We start from the raw sequence: 21,858 nt of genomic DNA on the forward strand, positions 1-21,858 counted from the left end.
AGGTTTAAAGAGACTCAAGTTTCATGGTATTTTCAGTCATGCTTTTTTCACTTTGCATTTAGTTATCTACAGTAGAAGTCATCAGCTTGCATGTGTTCTGCAGATATGTATATTAGTAATCTTTAGCTTGTGAGCTTTTAACATGAATTGGGAAATGGGAAAAAAAACAGAACCTGAAGATTACAGTATAACAAATTTTTGAGATGCTTAGTTTTTCAGAATGTTACCTTAATATTTAGCTTTTCATTGCTTTACTTTAACCAAAATCAAAATTATTTACTGCTCAATATTCAGGTCACTCCTAAAGATTAATTTAATATAGGTGCAAGTGTATAATCAAGGAAAAACGTGTGTAGTTGTACACACATACAGAGATTGTGCATCTGTACACCTTGGCAGATAGTACGCGTATCAATAGGTCTTCCATGCAACAAGGGCTTTGTTAAAAGAATGTGAAATTCCACAGAGCATAGTTACTGTTAAGTAATTACATCCATTAGCATGAAGGACACTTGGCTTTATCTCATTCTCATCCCTGTTCTTGGAGAGGCAAAATGATTATCTCATAACTACCTGACTTGCATTGTCATATCTTATTACTTGACCAATTTAACAACGTGCAGGGCAAATATACTGCAAAGCCAAAGCTCTCAATGTTAATTAGTCAGAAGTAGATAAGGAAGAGAACATTTTAAAGCTGAAAGAGTGTGTCTCAGAAAGGAAGAACCGTTCTACAGAAATGGGATATTTCTTATTTAGGAAACATTTGTAAAATCCTTGTATCACATAAAGAAATATTGACTTTTCACTGACTTTGTGCTGGCATTTATATTTCCTCCAGCTCCTTAAAATCTTTAATAATCATTTCTGTACCAAGATCCATTTTTATACTTCACTGCAACTGCCTCTGGTAATGATTAGGTACTTTCATGGTAGTGATATGCACAGCAGAAGATATTACTGTGTCCAGCCACAGAGAAAATGAGTGCACTAACATGCATTTTTTACCTATGATCATCATCATCTATCTTAGGATATCTAAACAAAGTACCAAATTGAGAGCATATGGAATTTTTGATGTTCAAAAGTTTTTTCTAGTTAGTGATCCAGGTAATGTAACATTCACCTTTTTTTCAAGAATTGTCTACATAGTATTTATTGAATCTTTTATTATTGTGCATCTTTTCTAGAACTTGATTTTCAGATGAAATAGAAATATCTATCTATGAGTAATCTTGCCCAGATAATTGGATTTGAAAGGAAGAAATTAGTGTTGTTTTTTTAATGGTGGCTAAAATGAACTCTTTTCTAAGGTTTTAAACGAAGATTATTGATTTGAGTGAATGATGTACTTTTTTGGCACGGGGTTTGTGTAAGATTGTTATGCATGTCATATATTTTATATGGATATTTCGCGTCCTAATTCCATTTCATATCCCCTTATATGTTGTCTGTATCTCACCCTTGGCTTCTGCAAGAAAGATATTCCCATATTTCAGGTTGCTAAGCACAGATTTGTATGAGAAAAATGATAGTTATTATGACAGTTCAGGCCTCAATTGGTTATGATACTTAGGTAGGTGATTAACAGGAAAGAGATGTTTAAGTCACTTGTTTAACAGAGAACATCAATGAGCAGTAGATGACATGCTTCATTTTACAGAATCCAGAATACTTTCATAAAGGAGGGATTCAACATGTAATTTTTTTTTTTTACTGTAAAATTCCTTTTGACTCTGAAACTATCAAAGTGATTGTGTATCTATCTACAGGGACTATAGAACTATGTTCCACATTTTATCCTAATGCTTATTTGATAAAATCAGAAATAATCTTAAGAGCAAAGTCAAGAAATGAAGTTCGCACCTCCTTAAATGCCCAATCTACTTAGCTGCAGTCATAGTCTCTCCTTGTTCTCCTTTCATCACTCCAGTGTGTGGCCTTCACAGAAGGACAGCTGTACACTCTTAAGACAGTTTATATTTTTTTTAATTAGGGAAGGTGATTGTGGACTTTAAATTTCTGAACTGATCAATTGCCTGGATGACTGCTGAAACAACTGGTTCTTAGCCTTCCTAAATCAGTCGATGTAAAAGATGTAAATTTCTTTAATGTTAAAAAAACACTGGGCAGGGCTCTCTTGCTGTTCACTTGTAAGTGTATCTTGCAGTGTAGCAACACATGTAAATTTCATTATCAAGACTTTAAAATAAAGGTGATAATGCATAATTAAAAACAGCCTTGTATGAACTGCCACAGATTCTCCTGAAACAAGGGTCAATGCTCCTAATGAGCATTGTTTCTAGTTTAATATAAGCAAAATATATCGGAAACCGTAATAGAGACACCAGGTATCTTGACAATTTATCAGCAGATCTAGACTTTGATACAAGTCTTCTATCTGGCAACTAAACTGTCAGCTAACCTAAAGATCAAATAATTGTCTGACTTTGCAAAGAAAACCAACATAGTTAAATAGTTGTAGAGGGGGGAAAAAAAGCACCTTCAAGAACCTTTTGGTGTCTGCAAACTTTAAGGTATTCCTCAAAACAAAATAATAAGATAAATAAGTTAATTTAGATGCCCTACCAAGAAACCTGTGAATGGGAAAATCTTATAGGGATTGCTGTGATGAATTGAAAAATTAGAAGTTACCTCTGTTTGTTTCAGCATGATCTGGTCAGCAAAAATGTTATCCTTTTAACATGAAACTGATATTTTGATGTGAATGAGAAAATTTGTGTCATTAAACCAGCAGAAGCATAGATAACTATAAACATTTTGCACACATGCTTAAGATTTCCAAGATTAAGGGATTTACAGTGAATATTATTTTTAAGAGAACACTACTTACCCTTTATGTTATGTTGTGATAAGCTAGAATGTGTGTCATGGCAGGCATGCTACTGGCCATCCAAAAATCCTGTGAAGGGAACCAAGTGTCTTTTGTACACTTCTGAGAGGGAAAGTTTAGGAAATGTAATGCATCACTGGATTTAAGGGATTTAATGTCAGAAGATCATGTGACTGTCTATGTGGTATCTGAGAGAACAGGAAAGATTTAGACATGAGACTAGAGAGACCAGTCAAGTTATTTCTTTAAAGCAAAATTCTGTGCTTATGTTTTACTTCTCTGATCTTCACAAATATCATAAAATACTCTAGGTCACAATCTCAGTCCAAATCGATTAATTAAGAACCACTGAGCTTAATGGAGCTATGCCAGTATTTATCAATAAAACATCTGGGATTCGCTTCCAGTTAAACAGATAGCTATCCATCCTATTACAAAATGATACTTTGGGGTTTTTTTATGCAAACTGTGAATGATCTCTTTTCATGTATCATGTAAAAGGTACACACTTTAATCATCCTGAATACCAGCATCCAATATCTTGGTGTATATTTAATAACTTCAAAAGCATTTTAGTCTTGTGCTATTGTTTTCCATGCTAATTACTAATGTAGGGCCATATAAATAAACATACTTTTGGAAATGTATAATATTTCCTGTCAAAGGTAATTTGAATTATTTTTACCAGTCTGCATGTATGCTAAGATAATAGAATCAGCACACGGTATTAGATGGAGGGTTGTTTCTCAATTGCGTTTAATTGTAATACCTATAATTATATTGTATCTGGCTATATTCTGACTTCCAGTACTGGGATATGTTTATAAAATTTGCTAAATGATTATGACACCATTGAGGTACTGATGTGAGTTGTTTCAGAGTTGAAGGACAGGTGACAGTTTTTTTTCCAAAGTCTTCAGTTAACATCGAGGCTTAGATCCAGGCTTGGAAGTTCTCATACTTACTAAGGCAAAGTACTTCCATGAATTCCCATAAGATGACTTGTCAGTGCAGGTAATGGTTTTAAAGCTTCAGTTTCTAGAAAGGTGAATTATTGAACCCAACTCTAAACGATTGCAGTGATCGTTCTCAGGAAAAAAAATCCTATTGACATTTATTTTACTTAACTAAAACAGGGTTTTATCAGCAACTATTCCACACGAAAGCCAATGTTTTAAAATTCATGTATAAGTCATATGACTTCGGTATGAGTATTAAGATTACTAATCCTTATTTCCAGAAGGAGGTTGTAGGTGTAGGTTGTAAAATGGTATGATTCCCATGGCTTTCAGGTTCGTCAAACAAGTAAAAGTATTGGGGGATGGGAGGGGGGAGAAAATAATTAAATCCTAAACTGTTAAATTAATTGCAGAATTACTAGTGATTGTGACAGAGGCCAGGAATTCACTATATATAACCAAGCACTGATTAAAAGGGGTGGGAGAAAAAAGCAATCTCTTGTGGCTTTAGCTTTTTGCTGTAGAATTGCATTGCAGGCCTTCTTCAAATAGAAACTAATCCAGAATACATGGTGTTGGTGGTGTCACCAAAAACATTGCCATGCTATTTAAATAACAATGCCAAAGTAGCAGCAGGAGTGGCATTTTTCAAAATTGTTCACAACAGTATTTCCATAATTGTTGCATGATTTTCTATTTAGAAGGCTGTAAATAAATGCTTCACTGTGGCTCTAATTAAAAATTAAATTTCTGTTATTAAATTATGCACTGCCCTGTGTCTGTGTACATGTATATTTAATGTGTTTATATGTATTTCATATCATATTTTGAAGGTTTTTTTCCTGTGTCTCATGAAACCCCTTGTTCCCTTATCCTTGGCCAGTTTACTTGGCTAAGTGAATAAATGGGTGACCAGCATACATTTATATATACAGCACGTATGTGCTGTGTACAGGGACCTAGCAAAGACCTCTTAAGTCAAGTGCTCAGCTGCACAAAAATGCTGGTGAAATGACAGTATAAGTATAGAAATGTACTGTGCTTTGCTCTGTCTTATTCTGCAGGCATGTCTGGGAGATCAATAGGGAAGTCTTTTTCCATCAGGTTGATATTAGAACTCAATGTACTTCTCTGTTCTAGTGTAATGGGGTTTCAGTGTTGTGCAGAATCCAGCTGTGCTCTAACGTAATGGCGGATGGTATAAAAAGACACAGTTGATACCTTGGATCTATTTAACAGTGATAAAATCTTTAAGTCTTTTGATTAGGTAGTACCAGAATGTTTTCCGTATTTTTTTGTGTATTATTAATTGCATTTAATATCTAGAAATCAGAGTATTGAACAGATACCTTTATATACATATAAACACACACAAAGAGAGGCGGCTGTTTCGTATTTTGGATTTTAGTTGATTTATTTTGAGCAAAACTACTTCCTTGGTTTTGAGCAAAAAAACTTCTTTAAGTCAAGATATATTAACAGATCAATACCACACCGAGCAATGATGTATGCTTTCTGTATTTCAATATTCTTATGTTTCTGGATCAGATCTTTTAGATAAGGGCTGGTTTTGTGCTAAACAAAATGAATTGATTTACAGTATGGAACAAGTGCCATCTGACAGCATATCAAGTTGTGAAATGAAGCAGAAGCAAATATATACAATGAAGAATGACTTTGTTTTCATAGAAGGAAGTTGCAGTGACTGCAAGCTGTGCCTAACCAAACACCCCCAGTCACTAATAGTAACCTGACAAGAAGCCGTGCAACTGCGTGTTGAGAAACTGAAACCTCAAGATCAGGAAATCTTATTTAGTATTGTGAATAAATGACTACTGTTCTTATTACCATTATCTTCTCGACTGCCTTGAGAAATAGTGCAGACATGATTATCTCTTGCTACCTGTGAGGAAACCCTTTTGAGGGCATTACTATAGATGCAAGTATAACATTGTAATCTGGGGAAATATGCTAGTGTATGATCAGAATAATTGTAGTTTTATTTGCTTTTCAGTTTATTAGTTTAATAGTTTTATTGCTCCCTAGCTGACTAGTTTTTTTGTGTTACTGGAAGTGATTTCAATAAGTAATTATATTAGCAGGATGGAACATCTTATTCAGATAGCTTTGCAGCTGAAAGATAACAGGGAATTATTTAATGTATTGCATTAACACACTCATTTTTTTGTACCTTTGTTTATTATCTCTACACTATGGTAACTTTCAGTCTGTTCTGGAAGGATACACACAGAGTAGTTGCACTGATTCCTGTCCCAAGGATACAATGAGGGCTATTATCTCTTCTTATAGTCCTGTTAGTTTCCCAGAGTGCCCTGTTTTATCAGACGCAAATACTTACAGTAATCCTACAGTCCTGATTCCCTGGCCTCCTTATTGCAACTGTATAATAAACAGGTTTTGTTTGTACTCTAATTAAATGTAAATCATCTGAATAAATACACATCATAGTGGATCAACTCTCTGTTTAATACAATCAGTACAAATTTTGTGTTCTGATATAAAAGATCTTTAATCTGTAGAATTGCTTCTCAGTAATCTGTAGAATTCTGTTTTCATTTTCTGTTTAAAGCAAAAGCCGTTTTTTTCCAAGGTTTCGTGATTGCACTTCTTTAATGATCGGTAGTTGATTAACAGTGAATTGTCTTTAATTCTGGCAATTTTCAACCAGTGCACATATGTTTTACTGCTGTCTCACACTGTACATCATAATGAGACACCTGGCACCTAGCTCCAACTCACACAATTTCTTATGGTAAATTGGTAACCAACCTATTAGGCCAGAACTGGGGTCTCCTGCAAGTTAGCATAAGGCAAGGCATAGTTAGCATAAAGCCTGTTGCCTCCTACTAGCAAGGATAATGCTGGTTTTATTGAACTATTAGCTAGAAAAATGATAAAGATTGTGCTTATGTTTGGGTTCAAAACAAGCTAAAACTGAAAATCTGCTTTGTGTGCTTCTGATGTTGGGGGTGCAAGAGGCTCCAGCAGAATGAAATGTTGGTGTTCTAAAGGTAAAGTCTTAGTGCAGTATCATGGCAAAAAAGGTTAGTCTCAGCCTTAAACGTGAAGACAGATGATGAGTGCAAGAGCCTGTAGAGGTAATTCTATGTCTCTAGATGACATCAGTTCAAATTTTAGTGGAGCAATATGTCTAGTTCTTGTGTGCTTGAGGAAAGGTAAAGAAAAAATTGAGCAGTCCAAAAACGTACTCTTTGGAATTCTTTTCTAGCTAGTTAGAGTGCCTTAGGTGAGACTTACTTTTTGGACACTGTCTATTTTTTCTTTTTTTTAGCACCAGACTAAGACGAGGAAAAATACCATGTAAGTGTGTCTAAAAGAAAATGGCACAGTTGTCAGTACTTGAAATAAAACAAGAAGTCATACATAAGGCTTCTATGTATTCGTTTTCCATAATAGTAATGGTGATTAACCTTTGGAATAATTTCCTAAATGAACTCCTATCTTCTCTTTTGGTTAAAATTTAAACTACTTGTCTCTGGAGTATTACTTTCTTTAGGAACAAGTTGTTGAATACAAGTAAACAAATTAAATATAGTAGTTTTTCATATACAGTAGGTTAGACTCTCACATGCAGTAATTCCTTTTTGACTAGTGCTGTTAAATTAAAATGTATTACTTAATACAATGTATGTAAATTGTTAAAGGAGACCTGCCTGATAGGAGAAAAATATTCTGAAAAAGTTTTTAAAGGCTCCAAATACCATATTTCTGACAGAGGGAACGTTTAGCCAAAGGAAGAAGTGAAATGTATAACCAAATTAAGAAATGGGAGGAACACTTTACAAATTCTATCTGAAATACATTGCCTCGTAATATCTTAATGGTAAGTAGTGATCTATTGTGGCCTTAAGACTGTTGGGATAGATTGAAAAGCTGTATCCTCTGTAAAACAGAGGCAAGGTAGATGGTAATTGCAGATAATCGGCTAAAACCAAAATAAAACAGAGTCTGGGTTTTGAATAGAATGTTTAAAACCCACGGAGAAAAGCAGTAATTGAAACAAAACCCATTTCCAACTTACACATTTGAATAGTGGAATAAAATTATGCTAATCTAACATATCTGCCTTATTGTGCTTTTCTGTTCATTATGCTGCATGCATAAGTATGAGATGGTTATTATCCCTTTGATAATAGTCCTCACTTATCTGCTTCAAATTGGTCTGCTCTTTCTGAGCACTGCAAATGCTGTCTTTTGAAGGATCTTGTTTACCAAATGAGCTTACTCTGCTTGTTATATTGTATTTTAATTTAGTTTTGTTTACATCATGTAAAATGTATCGCAAATGATATTTACTAAATTGTATTATAGGTTATTTGATGCCTACATATTACTGGGTACCTCCCACATCATCTCTGGAGGATGCCATATCCAGTTCCTAAGAATTATGCTGCCCAATAAAAGTCACTGTCGTCCATAAGAAACACTGGGCACTTCAGAGAAAAATTCAGGCTGTCCTTATAGTGCACTTAATTATGGTTCTGGGCGGCACTTCTTTGGGGATTGTAGTTGGTGATAGGGCTTTTGTGATTTATGCATTACTTATCATTGTGTCTAGTGTTAATTTTTTGTGGTAAGATTTTAATTTCTTTTCCTGCTAAATATTACTATTTCAGAGTACTGTCTGAGTGTTTGGCTTTTTGCTAACACACATTAAATGGTGGTCACACAGTGAGACATGACTTTCTATTGGTAGTGAGATCCAGAAGCATCATGAAGTATTTACTGTCACATATTTTATTCTCTGAATTTCAAAATCAGCTCCTCAGTTTAATGCTGAGCTCTTGTTAAGTTTGGCCTTAAAGAGCTATTAAAATCATGTCTCAGTGTAATACAAATCTAAAAATAGGGTATGCAATTCTGTAAACCTTAAGTGATCATCCTATCATTTCTTTCTCTCCTGTGCTTCATTTTTATATATTACAATACCTCCTGAAATAATTTCTTTCTAGCACAGTTTCAGCATGAGGGCTAGAGAAAGCCTTTCTTTGCCTCCCATGTTAAATTAGCCCCAAGACATTTGGTTAGAGTCCTCACTTGGGAGACGGGAATTTGAGCAACCTTGGGCAAAAAGTAGATAGGCTTTTTGGTCATCCTTACAAAAGTTACTGCAAAAACCACACTGTTGAATGAAAAGTTTGGGTTTGTTTTTTTCCCACTTTTTAAAGAAAGCTGCATTTGTCTGATCCTCCAAAAAGGAGTAGTATGTGAACCTTTATCAATTTCAGGCGTAAGCTGGGCACTGAAATGCTGAATGAAACCTTCCAGAACTGGGTTTCTCTGTGCATTTCCAAAATTAAATTTTCAGGCCTAGAGGGACAAAGTTTAAATACTTCAAAATTTCAGTATGTCATATTGTAGGTAACATCAGGGTAGACAACAGTTTACTGGGGACAAGGAGGCATGTGAGGAGTTGTGGAGACTCGCTGCTGAGTGAGAGCTCGGCAAGTGTTCTTGCAGCGATGGGAAGGAAGCCTTGAGAACAGTAAAACAATGTCCTTATATGGTAATGTGAAATAGCAGGCTAGCAAATAGATAACAAAATAACAAAACAAATAATAACGACTAATTGGCCTGGGCGCATGTAAACTTCTATGTAGCCAATTGTATTGCTCACAACGGCGTGTGGACAGGCCCCCACAACCTGTGTAGAGAGCACAGCGCGTGATCAAAAGAGAGAAACTATATATGCTGTAAAAGTAAAACATTAAACGTCTTCGCTTCATCACTTGGCGGAATCCGTGCCCTTTGTTGCTGCAGAGGCAGAGGTTCACCTTCTGTTTTTAAGGTGGGCCTAGAAGTTTATTTCAGTCGTGGAAAAGCATATTTTTGTGTGAGTTCTTATGTGAATCAATGGAATGTAAGAGCTTAAATTCAGTACGTAATAAGATATTCTGGTAGTTTTTAAGGAAAATGATCCTGTGCATTTACTAAGTGCATTCTCCATTTTATGTACTTCACTATGGTGAAGTAGAGTTGCAGGCAAACCCTAGAAAGTCTGGTGTGGTCCAAGCTTCAATACTTTGGAACTTTTATTGTGTGTTTGTAAAACAGGGCATTGTAAGCACCTATTAAACAAGTATACAGAGGAACAGGCTTGCTAACAAGGTTTAGGTGACAGCCAAATCGATTGTCAACAAATACTGAGGGCAGATACTGTCCTATTGGATTGGCACTCATACAAGCCTGTATGTGAGACTGCACATTTGCAATCCTAGGTTTCTGAATAGTAGAAAAGTGCTCAGCTAAAAGCATGGTGTCTCAGAATGGGAGGGAGAATTTAGGATTCCTGACTAAGGTTTCTGCCAAAATTTAGGTATGTGAAGTAAGTCCTTGGGTTTTGGGGGTCACTTTTAGATTTAGGGCATCTAAAATCTTCTTAAAATATTCTTTAGGATATCTAAGGATCTACTTTTTGTGTCTCATCCTAAGTACTTTGCTAAAGCACTCTGAAAAGAATTATTTTCAAAGTCACTAATGCTTTCTCACAGATGCCGTGTCACCATTTTTATTCTTTAAATATCCAAGCAAATTCTACCCTGAAAGTGTAGCTGGAAAATTGGCAACAATTCTTGGAGCTATAGTTTATTAAATGAATTCTACAGCTGCAAAGTTTTAGCAATTTTTATTTTGGAACTATATCAAAAGCTTTGCATTGAGCAAATGTGCATAAAAGACTTGTTTAAATTTAATCAGTGATGCATAACTCAGATTTAATCGTGGCTGGCTATCTGCAGTGCCCAAATCCTTTTCTCAGTAGGGGATGAGTGTTGAGTCAAATACCATTTAGAGCCTTATTCCTCAAAGTACAGATTAATCTCAGAATCGCCTGAGAATCTTCTCATTTAATCTGATAAGAACGCTGCAAGTATGGAGCACTTAAACGTGTTTATCTGGCACATTCTGAAAAACAGTAGACTTAGATTCCCTCAGAGGTTAGTTGTGTTTAGTTTTAGAAGGACACAACCGTCATACTCACCTGTACTATAACTTTCTACCTATTACACCTTTTAAGATCTATCAGTGCATTATAGTAAAAGCACAGCCACCAATTTTCAGTTTCTAAGATCTTCTTTTAGCATTTTACTAATTTCATTTACCTTGTTACACTTCAGATGTATTTGATAGATGAAAAAACAGCTTAAAAAATTTCTGTGGTTTGTTGGAAAAATCTTTGAATTGGAAGAAAGTGATCAGAAAGCACTCATCAAAAAATAGCTGATTTCCAGACAAATACTATCTCAGACTTACATTGGATGTGATTTTAAAGGTGCAATCCACAGGTTTGTGGATCAAAATTCCCTCCCGTTTTGAAGTACTTCAACTTTGGCATGTAAATAACTGAGAAAGATGCTCATAAAATAAGGTAAATTGAAATAATCCATCTATATTTAGCAGTTTTATTTGAAGGATTGGTTACTATAAATGACTTACTTTTACTTTTGAACAGCACAGATAAAAAAACCACAGCGCATATTGTAGCCTTTGGGTCAGCTGTAATGGCAGAAATGATCCTTTCAAGAGCTTTTCTGGTATGTTTAGAAGAAATGCAAGAGACTCATATTCTTTTATGGTACTTACAAGAAGTCAAGCATGTATTTTTGCAGTTTAGAGTTTTTGACTTAGCAATAAGAACAATTTATGTCATCCACGTATTTTACACCACCTGTGAAAACCAAGTGTTTGGAATTGGAACATCATGCCATGAATATAGAGTAGCATGAGTGTTTTCAAGCATAAAACAGGAGTGTGTTTGCTGATTTGCCAGGATGCGTTGACTCAAATGTTTGTCGACTACCTAGTTGGAGCAATAGAAATGGAATAGAAGATGCAAGAATTAAAGTTTTCTTTTATAAGAGTTGGAAATCTTGAAGATGAAGTTGATCTATCCTCCAAAGTTGGGGTTTTTTTGACTGAAGATATGTATTTTCAAAATGTTCTTGTATAATAGTATAAAATTTGGCTTTACGCTTTCCTATGCTCTTGTAGTGGCAAAGAAGTTTCCTGATTTCTTGGTCACTTCCTCATCTCTGTCCCTCTTTTTCTCATATAATGACGGAATGTACATTTTTACTTAGGAAACCTGAACTTTAATAGGAGGAGCAGTGGTTTGCTTTACCTTCTGTTGATATATTTAATGAATATCTACTCTGTGTGGGAAATATTTATAAACAACAGAAAAAATCGGTTACTAGAGTTGGTTATATGCATCCTTATTTTTGTTAAAAGTTATCTAGACAGGCTAATAGGAAGTACATTTCTGTTTTATTATTGTTTAAAAATTTCAGTTGGTATGTGTAGGATGTATGTATTAGTTTAAACTTTTATTACGCTTTAAGTACACTGCTTGGGACTTTGTTTTGATTAGTTCATTTAGGACATAAGCAAAAATGCATGGAGATGGTTGTAAACTCTCCCATTGCTTCCAGTGGATTTTAAATAGAGTAAATAACTCATTAGTGGCTCTAACCAAGAATTTCATGCAAATTTAAAACTTTCTAAACTGGAAAGAATATTTTTGACTATATTGACACTAACACCTTTTAGCTTGGTCCTAAAGAATATTAAATGAGCAACCCGTAAGAAATGTAATGAAAACATGTATTTATTAAAAATGTTAATAGTGTTATTTTCAACTCAGTTTAACTCCAAGTCAGGAAAGGAGCTGGAGGAGCCATAAGTGAATGTTGTTAGGGCATTAGGTGAAGAGAGAGAATTTGCTTCTAGTCCTTTCTTATTTAATTTTCCGTCCTTTTAATATGCCAGCTCTTGCTTGTTAGCAAACATACCAACAAATTTTGATGGTTTCCATCACCATGTATAGATTTGGTTTTTCAAAATCCAGCAAGTCTCATCTCTGTGTGTATCCATTAGGTGTGCGCTAGTATTTGATAAATAACTACACCATGTGAAAGAGGTAGACAGGTGGTTTAGTAATCTCTGAATGAGAAACCAGAACATATACCCCAGGCTCTTTCCTGATTTTTCTCCCAATCTTTTCCCCTGGATTATGGTTCTTGAGGCAAATGTGTTGATATAAATTAAAACCAGCCTATTTTATACAACCTGTTAATTAGAAATACTCTGTGTGTAGACCTTATTCTGACAGGAAGGTCTGTTAGCACTTCATTCATTATATATGCCTATCTCTCAGCCTGAACTATTATTGCTGCTAATGTGTGCCTAATCAGAAAGGAATTAAATCAAACCCAATCTGTTGTCTATATCAACCAGATATTAGGGCATACTTAGTGGATGCAAAAGGTGTAGTTCCCATTTGGCATTTCCAGCGTTCCAGGGACTATTGCAACTGGGATTTAACAAATTATTCTGATTTTGAAATATCTGTGGGATAGTGTGGTTTACTGCCACTTGAGCTTGAAGTGTAGGACTGTATACACCTAATCTTCTGATGAAATGTTGAGATTAGTTAGAAACTACAAAGATATTCCTCGTTAGTTTTTTTTTTTTGTAGATAATTTTATTATTTTTTGGTTTATTTATCAGAACTTAAGCAGTTAACTGCATTAATATCCAGCCAGATTAGATTTATGAATTAGTACTGCATTGAGATGAAGGGGATAATATATACCTTGGCACGTGACTGTTACAAGCTGTCTGCAGCCTTAGGCAGACATCCTATACATGCCACATTTAAAAGGTTAGTCTGTATCTGAAATAATGTTTAGAGCCTCAGGCTCAAATTTGACTGTGTTTTGCTTGATATCTGCTATTGCAAGGATATAAAGCAGCTATAAACCTGTCTAACCAACCTGTTAATCCCAGTTTATAGCTGTTCTGCAGGTTTAGAACGATGTGAAGTAGTGGGCGTACGGGGAAAAGTCTGGCCCTCAGGTTTGTTTGTAAAAGTTTAGATTTTTTTAAAGCACAATTATGTAGAAATTTGAAAATAATCTGCAATTATGTGGCAATTTACATGCTTGCATAGTAAAATTATACAGAAGACACTGCTTGCACTTTCCTTTGAAAATATTCTGCAGGTGCACGATCCACTCTCCTTTTATACACAGATGCAGAGATGCGTTTTGGTGTCATAAAACTGTAAACCCACAGTGAAAACTGTAACCCACAGTGTAGTCTTTGAAATCTTTTCTAGTTTAAATGATTGAATATCAGTAATAAGGATGGACTGAGGAAAGGAAGTATGTTAATTAAAAAGAAAAGTATATATTTGCATGACTAAAATATTGGGTTCATTTATCAAAAGCAAATTTAATTTGTAAGGGGAAGTGTCTATACTGATTTAAAAGCATACTCCATTGAGGTTTATTCTAAAAAATAGTAATATATTAATCTATTATAGTTATGTGCTAGGGTGATAAAGAGCTTCTTTATCTGAGTAAAGAATGCTTTTTTGGTTCATTATGACAGAATTTTTGATAGAATGCAACTTCAGAAATCCCTCTAATTAAATCTATTTTTAGCTCTTAGTTTTCATATTGCCAAGTAAGAGAAGATTCTAAAATGGAATAATTTACTAAGTGAAATAAAAATGAAGGGGAAAAACAAGTCAGCATTAAAGGTCAGTGTCTTGTTCAAAATACTTTGTGTGGAATATAGTTTAATATTAGTTTAACGGTGTTTCTTATTTCCAATAAAAATAGCAGAAAACTTAATCGTTAAACCATAACTTATTCTGGAAGGGTTCTGGGAGATTAGTTCTTCATTCTTGCAGGTATAATGGCAAAATAAATGTGACACTTTGAATCAGAAGTGAATGAGAATGTTTTTGCAGGCAGTGCATTGTTTTTTTTCAGTGTGTGCAGTTCCCCTCAACCAACCTTAAATTCTTCCAAGCAATCAAAATACATTTTGATGATTGATATATTGACCCATTGCTAGGTAATTCTATTTTTCCACCTGAACATTAAGCCTCATTAATCACTTATGCTCACTAAAGTCTATAGGACTGTAAGCCAGAATTTTGAAAGAGAACTCAAGGAATTAAATATTCTAACAAAACTAGGCTTGGAAAAGTCTTGGAGGCCTCACTTTTACTTGAAAAATTCTAAGGTGAAAGCGGGATCTGACTTGTCTAATTCTGACTAGGCTCTCTCTACAGTAAATCAAAAAAGGTGTTGATTCATCTCATGTGTTTTGGATACCTATTTTAGAGTTGCATCAAATTCATTCTACATTTGATGAATAAATGCTGCAAATATACTAATAATGCAGATTCTTTCAGAGACACATGTCTTGTATTCAAGATGCTGTACTTTTAAAGCAAGTAGATGCATAGCTGAAGAATTTTTGTTTGTGGGTTCTTAATATAAGAGCAGTAAAACTACATATAAGATACAGATACTGCTTATAAGACAGGTTACCTTTCTACCATTAAGGATATAGACTACTTCAAAATGCTTATCTAACTTTATTGCAATTCTTCTTATCCTCAGCAGCTGTTGAAAACTTGTCTAGAACTCATAAGAGTTATTAGAAGGGAAAAAAATAAACACCTTGATTTTTTTCTACTATAGGGAAGAAATTATATTAACTAGAATGTGGTTTTGATAATCATCACTTGAAGAAGGCAATATGCTGTAGCAGTAAGAGATTGGTTTGGCCTACTACTCATTGGAGTAGAATATCTCTAGGTGGTTTAAGACAAGACAATATCCATTGTTCATGGAAATGAAAACCTCCATATGGGATGACGAGTACCTTCACAAATACAATTACATGTAGGTCGAGCTTTTGAATTTTTTTTCACCCTTTTTCTGGACAGGGGTGGTGGTCTAAAGCAAAGGTATTGCTTTACCCTGGGTGTGTGCTACAGTATTTTGAGTTTCAATGTACAGACTGTAGGAATCTTATTCTTATGTTAACAGCATACGATGCAATTAATTTTTTTTATTGGAAATAACGGTGAATGTAATATTCACTTCCAAGGGAATTTCACTGTTATTTGGCATCAATTAACTTGACATAAAAATCATTTGTACAATTCCCATGTAAAGCAGAAATATTTATCTTAAGTGGCAAATTATGCTTAGCTCTTTTGATTTTTATGTTGATGTAATTTTATTCCACTGTAACTAATTTAACATTAATTAATGTCCATATTAGCATTTCAATGCTAATACATCAACATTGGGAATTGCTAGGATTTTCCTTTTACGCAATTTAGTTGGCACATGTAGTTGGGAATCAGGGACCACTTACTTTCTCATTGGAAAGCTGATGGAACTGCCTTTTTGTCATACTCTGTGGTCCTGAATAACATAGTGGATGGATTTCTCCATTGGTCCATTGATATGCTATAGAATAGGTGTTGAAGTATCCAGATATTACTCCAGCCTCATCACTGCAGGATCTGTATTCTCCATAACTGCCCTGAGGAAAAAGACTAACTTCTCTCTAGAGTAGGGATCTCACTTTGAATGAAACTGTGTGATCATTTGCTAATAGCCTTCAAAAACATAGTATTCGCTGAAATAAGTAAGAGCAAGTACATAGCTATTCGTTCTGTCTCATTCTTGCCACTAAGCATAGTGACTCTAGAGCAAGTTCTTTATTCTTGAAGGAATCATTTCTGTAGTCTTGTCCAGTTGAAAAGCAGCCATCTGTTGACTTGCATTGTTGTAGAGAGTACAAATTTTATAAAGGAAATGATGTGTTCTATCAACCTTGAAAATTCTTTAACCATTTAACTTCTTTTGTATTATGGACTATGATATGAAAAACGTGTAAGTAGAACAGTTATAAATATCCATAACCTTAAGTCAGGAAAAAGTTATTGAAAGTTTAGCCTGGTTGTGCATCTTCAAGCAGTAGAATTGCTATCAATGACTTTGCAAAAACAAACTGGAAATAGTGCTGATATAACTGCACAAGAAGATAACTCACTTTTTCTTACTATATGCCAGTCCTGTGCTTCCAAGAAATTATTTTCAGTTTGTATATTCTTTCAATGTAATCCAATTGCAGGCCACTGCAGAAGGAAAGACCTGGGATGCTCACTCAGGGACTCTTGTGTCAGTATAGAAGATATTTTATTTATTGGTTAAATAGTTAAAACTGAGTCTCCACATAGGCCCTTTGTTCCACAGCTGCTTGAACAAGCTGTGGTGCCCAATTATCTTTGTCCTGATTGTGAATCAACCCTTTGTCTTTACTGTGAATAGCATGTGAACATGCTGCTGTTCTGGAGGCTATGATTGCTATTCAATGAATGTCTTATGCAGACAAGTCTTTTTGCCTCCAGATTGTTCACTGCTTGTCCAAGGAATGACTTAGGTTATAGATAAATTCCCCTGGAAATTTACTTCTCTGTGATTCACTGGATACGTATGAAGAAAGAGCAATATGCAGGCTCACATATTTCTTATTCATAATACAGATCCATGGATAAGACTACTTCTCAAATGTCTTTACTTTCCATACTTACATACGTAGCTTCCTGAAATAACACAAAGTCTGAGGCTAAATTATCAGAAAGGGGTGTGATGGAAAGGAACTCGTATTCTGAAAGAGAAGGTATTTTCTATTAGTTTCAAATGATCACTTCAGGAATATTTCTCTTCTTTCATAAAATTTAGTCATAGGAGTCTCCCTCTAATCTGCATCAACAGGGTTCTATTATTCTTCCATTTTTCTTAGCCATTCAATTTGTAAGCCTTTCTTTCCATAAGTAATATTCCCATGGCATTCAGTTATTCAGCAGCTACTGGGTAGCGCATCTTTCTATGGTTATTTAGAAGGATGCCCATCTGACTGCAGTCCCCAAAAAACAGCCAACAACTTGGAGGCAACTACAAAGAGTTAATAGCAGCTGAAGCAGAGACAACTCAGTTGTGTAGAGTTCAGTTTGTGTCACTATATAAACTATGAGAGAATTCATTGGAGGGTAGTTAACAGTAGTACAAATTGGTGGAAATGAAATGGGAGTCAGGCTTTATATGTCTGAGGAAGTAGTAGAAAATTAGAATGTCCCAGCAAGGCAAATACAGCAGTTTGGAAGTTACAGAGCAGATTATGTCCCTGGGCATAAAGAAGATTTTTACGAAGAACAGTGCAGAGCATATGAGAGCATAAAAGAGGAAAACTATCTTTGTGGAATAAAGATTAACCATTGAAAAAATATTCAGAAGAGTAAGGCACATAAGGGATGGTTGTTGCTCATAGAAGTTAACCCAGAAGTTAATATTGTTACTATTGTTACAGGGTGGGGTATGGCGGGGTGCTCTCCCTGTTTCCCCTCCCACCTCTGCCCCCCCAGCTCCTGCTCAGGCCTTGGCCACCATGGCCATCACAACATCAGTTGCGATAACCTGCACCTGGACTTTGGGGGATGGCTGGCAACATAGCCAAAATACTGTCTGGAGTGGAGACCTACAAATTTTGTTCCCATGAAAATATGATTGTAGGTCAATTATCTTACTCTACAAATAGTGGACAGCCCAAGAGCCCCTTTGAGCAATCCTGCATGGCAGCGGGCTGCACGGCAGGATCTCCCCTTTTGTGAGGACGCTTGCTTAAGGTTCTACTCCTCGAGGTTGAGAGATTCTTTGCCACAACAGATTCTCGGTGACTGACCAATAGAATGCTAAACTTTGAAATCTTAGCTAAGTAATATAAAGGATTGATTGTGCATATATAATCCTTTAGACATAAACTGTTGACCAAGTCTGGGACTAGGATTGGATCCAGCTGCACCTAGACTTCTCTCTGAGAAGGAGTTTAGAAAGCAAGGAGGTCCTTTCTGAACCTCATGACTGAATGGGAGTGTCTCCCTGACAGCTTGTTTGACCCTGTCCTCTGTGCAGTAAATAAGAGAGCGTACCTTGACATCGAATCTCGTAAAACACTATCGCATTTAGTGCTGGTTTTATCGCACTTGCTACTGATTTTGTTAAATCACTGTTTCACCTTAATAAATATTTCACTACTTCACTCTAACTAGTGAAGTTAATCACTTAATCCGCAACACTGAAAATGGTTCTACTGAGTAGAAAATGTCACCATCTTAAATTAAACATGTTCCACCAAAGCATGATCCCAGCACTTGACTCAAATGGGAATTTCACACTCATCACTAATGCATTCTTTTTTGTTTTGTTTGATGGTACTCTTTCTAAATAATCAGCAATTTTTAAAAGTGTGTGCTCTTATAGATTTTTCATCCTTACTACTCCAGTGATGGCAAGTTTTGAAATGGACACAGAGATGCAGAATTTGCCCTGTAGCAGATTTTGAAATTAGTTACATTGTAGCTTTGTTTACATTAGATATTTCATTGCAATATGATAAGTACCTTGAGGAAGTTATTGCTGAGATTATGCATATCTTTATTATATGTGATTCGAGGGTTTATTACTTGGTCCCTTGATCCAGTGTCACAATATGAACATTGGTTTGAAGATTTCTGAAGGAAAAGGTATTAGGTGCACAGTGGATGACCTTGCGCTAGTCAGCCATATGCTGGGGTGCTTTCAAAGAAAAGCTGTTGGCTTAGTTTCTTTCAAAAAGAATCCAATTGCATCAACCAAAAGTGCTGTGAAACATGAATATGTGTTATGTGGAGACATTCAGGGGACTTTCATCTCCTGTGTACGGGAGACATTCAGAACAACAATATTTCTCTACCTCCCAAACTGCATGTTTATTCTTGATATGATGTTAGGCTGTTAAAACAGCAGTCAGCTGTGTGTCAGCATGGTCACTGGGAGTGGAACAAAGCACCTAAAGGCTGAAGAATAGGCCAAGTTGGTGACAAGCACCCTTGTGCTTTGTCCTAGCTACCAAGAGCTCACACTTTGTCTCTTAGTGGCATTTAGTAGAGCCAGCTGTAGCCCACCAGGTACTACTGCTGCTAACTTCCTTGATGCCTGAACTGCTGCATACATACAATTTCTTATGAAATCATAAGTACTGGTATATAGTAACTGAGAAAGGAATCCAGCTCTTTGGAACTATGTGCATCCCTTGAGTTTGCTCTACTGTGATACAACTCATGCTATTGAAGGGTAAATTATTTAGTGTGATTCTTAGTCCTCCTGTCAGGTACTGCACAAGCATTGAAGGAGACAGTCCTCCCAGCCTGGAGGATACAAAAGTGATTTCCATGAAATTTTAAAACCAACCAGTGCCAAAACCATGGAAATAAATTCAAGACTATACCGCTTCTGATCACTGCCTTAATCAATAGCCGCTCCATCCAGACTTTCCCTACAGTGCTATATTTCATCTAGTGCAGTTATAAAGCTGATACATAAAGATTTTTTTTGACAACCAGACATTTTGTCAGCCTCTGCAGCAGCAGAGCTGCGGTGTGTATCCATGGGATTGTTCTGCCTTGAAAGCAGTGTTGTGTCATGTGTTAATGATATCTTTTGCTGTTACTAGACATCTTGAGGATGAAGTAGCTTTGTCTTTGTTCAGTGTAATATATTGTATTTAAGAAGTAAACAGCCCATGCGAGCTATCATTCTGGGATAACTTGAAAGCTATGACCTGCAGCAAGGTAAATTGTATAGCTAACCAAATGCCAGACTTGCTAAATGGGCCTTTATTTACCTTGAAATGAAATCCGTTTGAAACACTGGCTATTTCAGGTAACAGGCATTTAGCTTTCTTTGTGCTTTGTTTTGATCTTTTTGTACAAAATAAAGTGTTGCACTTTACTGTGAGAGATGAGATAGTGAGACATAGCTTGTGTGATATTGCAAATAGAAAATATAAAAACAACAGCTTAGATTTTAAAAGTGAAATAAATTTAGCAGAACACATTTAAATTACTCTGAAATAAGTAAGACAAGCCTGCAAATGCTAGGGAATTCAACGTGAAAGTTTGATTCAGATCACATGGATAATTCATACTTCACATTCCTCCTTCTGGCTCAGACTAAAAGTGATGCTAAGATTCTAATCAGGACTACTATAAATTACCAATTCTGTTTCCTTCTACTAGAAATAGCTTTGTGTTTCTCAGCACCTTATTCTATACCTGTACCTATTTTTCTACATTTCCTAAATTGCTAAAAACTCCTCTGTGCTGCCCAGCTGTTTGTTGTTGTTGGTTTGTTTTTTGGTTTTTGTTTTGGTTTTTTTTTCTTTTTTTCAAAAGATGCCTTTCATTATTCTCACCTCTTAAAAATGCCACTTCAGTCAATGATTTTCATCGAGGCTTCTGTCCTAGTTTAGGCTTTCCCATATTCCTTAGGATTCGGTCCAAAGTGCTTTGAAGTCAAGGGGAACATTTTCCCTGTTTTCCTCACTTCATGTGAGTGTTCATCTTCTTCACAGCCATGGTTTATCTTAAAAAGGCTTTGGCTTTTATACAGTGTTGTATATGAACATGCAGCACTGAGGCGTGACGCAAAAAGTATATTGGTGTGAATTTTCAATGACTAGTTAATTATCTCAAATAAGGTAAAAAAAACTTTTATTCTACCCACTGCCACAGGATGTTCTGTACATGAAATATATTTTGTAGCAAACTATTTCAGAAATATTTTGACAATTGTAAACTATTTTTACTGGTGTGATTTTTTCAGAGACCTTTGACCTGTAGAGTTAGGCAATTTCTTACCAGCAGTTGAGTTGCATAGACCAAAGAGACAGGAACTATTGCAGTTAAACATGACCAGAAAAGAGATGTATGGTCATGTTTGTGTTAAAAAGGAACTTTGCCTATGTCCAGTCACTCTAGCACATCTTGAAACATGAGCATCTGTGGCGTTGTCAATTCCTATGCTGCACAAATGGATGTAGTGAGCAATATTCCCATTGCAGCTCTCTTCAGGGTGTGCAGCCATGAGATGGCTGCCTTCTGTGTAGGGCATTTGTGTAATAGAGCACTCCGCAAGCTCTCGGCAAGATGTCTAAATGAGATTTGCTGTTATTGGTCTCTTCATTGCTTGGTCCTGTATGTATTGGAAGTATAGAAAAAATTGATAAGAAAGGATGCTTAACTAGGATCTCTTAACATGCTTCTCCACAAAGCATTCAGCAATTATAGCGTTCTACCAATCCTGAGAACTT

This window comes from Calidris pugnax, unplaced genomic scaffold (genome assembly GCF_001431845.1).
Source record: "Calidris pugnax isolate Ruff unplaced genomic scaffold, ASM143184v1 scaffold63, whole genome shotgun sequence".
NCBI classification, from domain to species: Eukaryota; Metazoa; Chordata; class Aves; order Charadriiformes; family Scolopacidae; genus Calidris; species Calidris pugnax.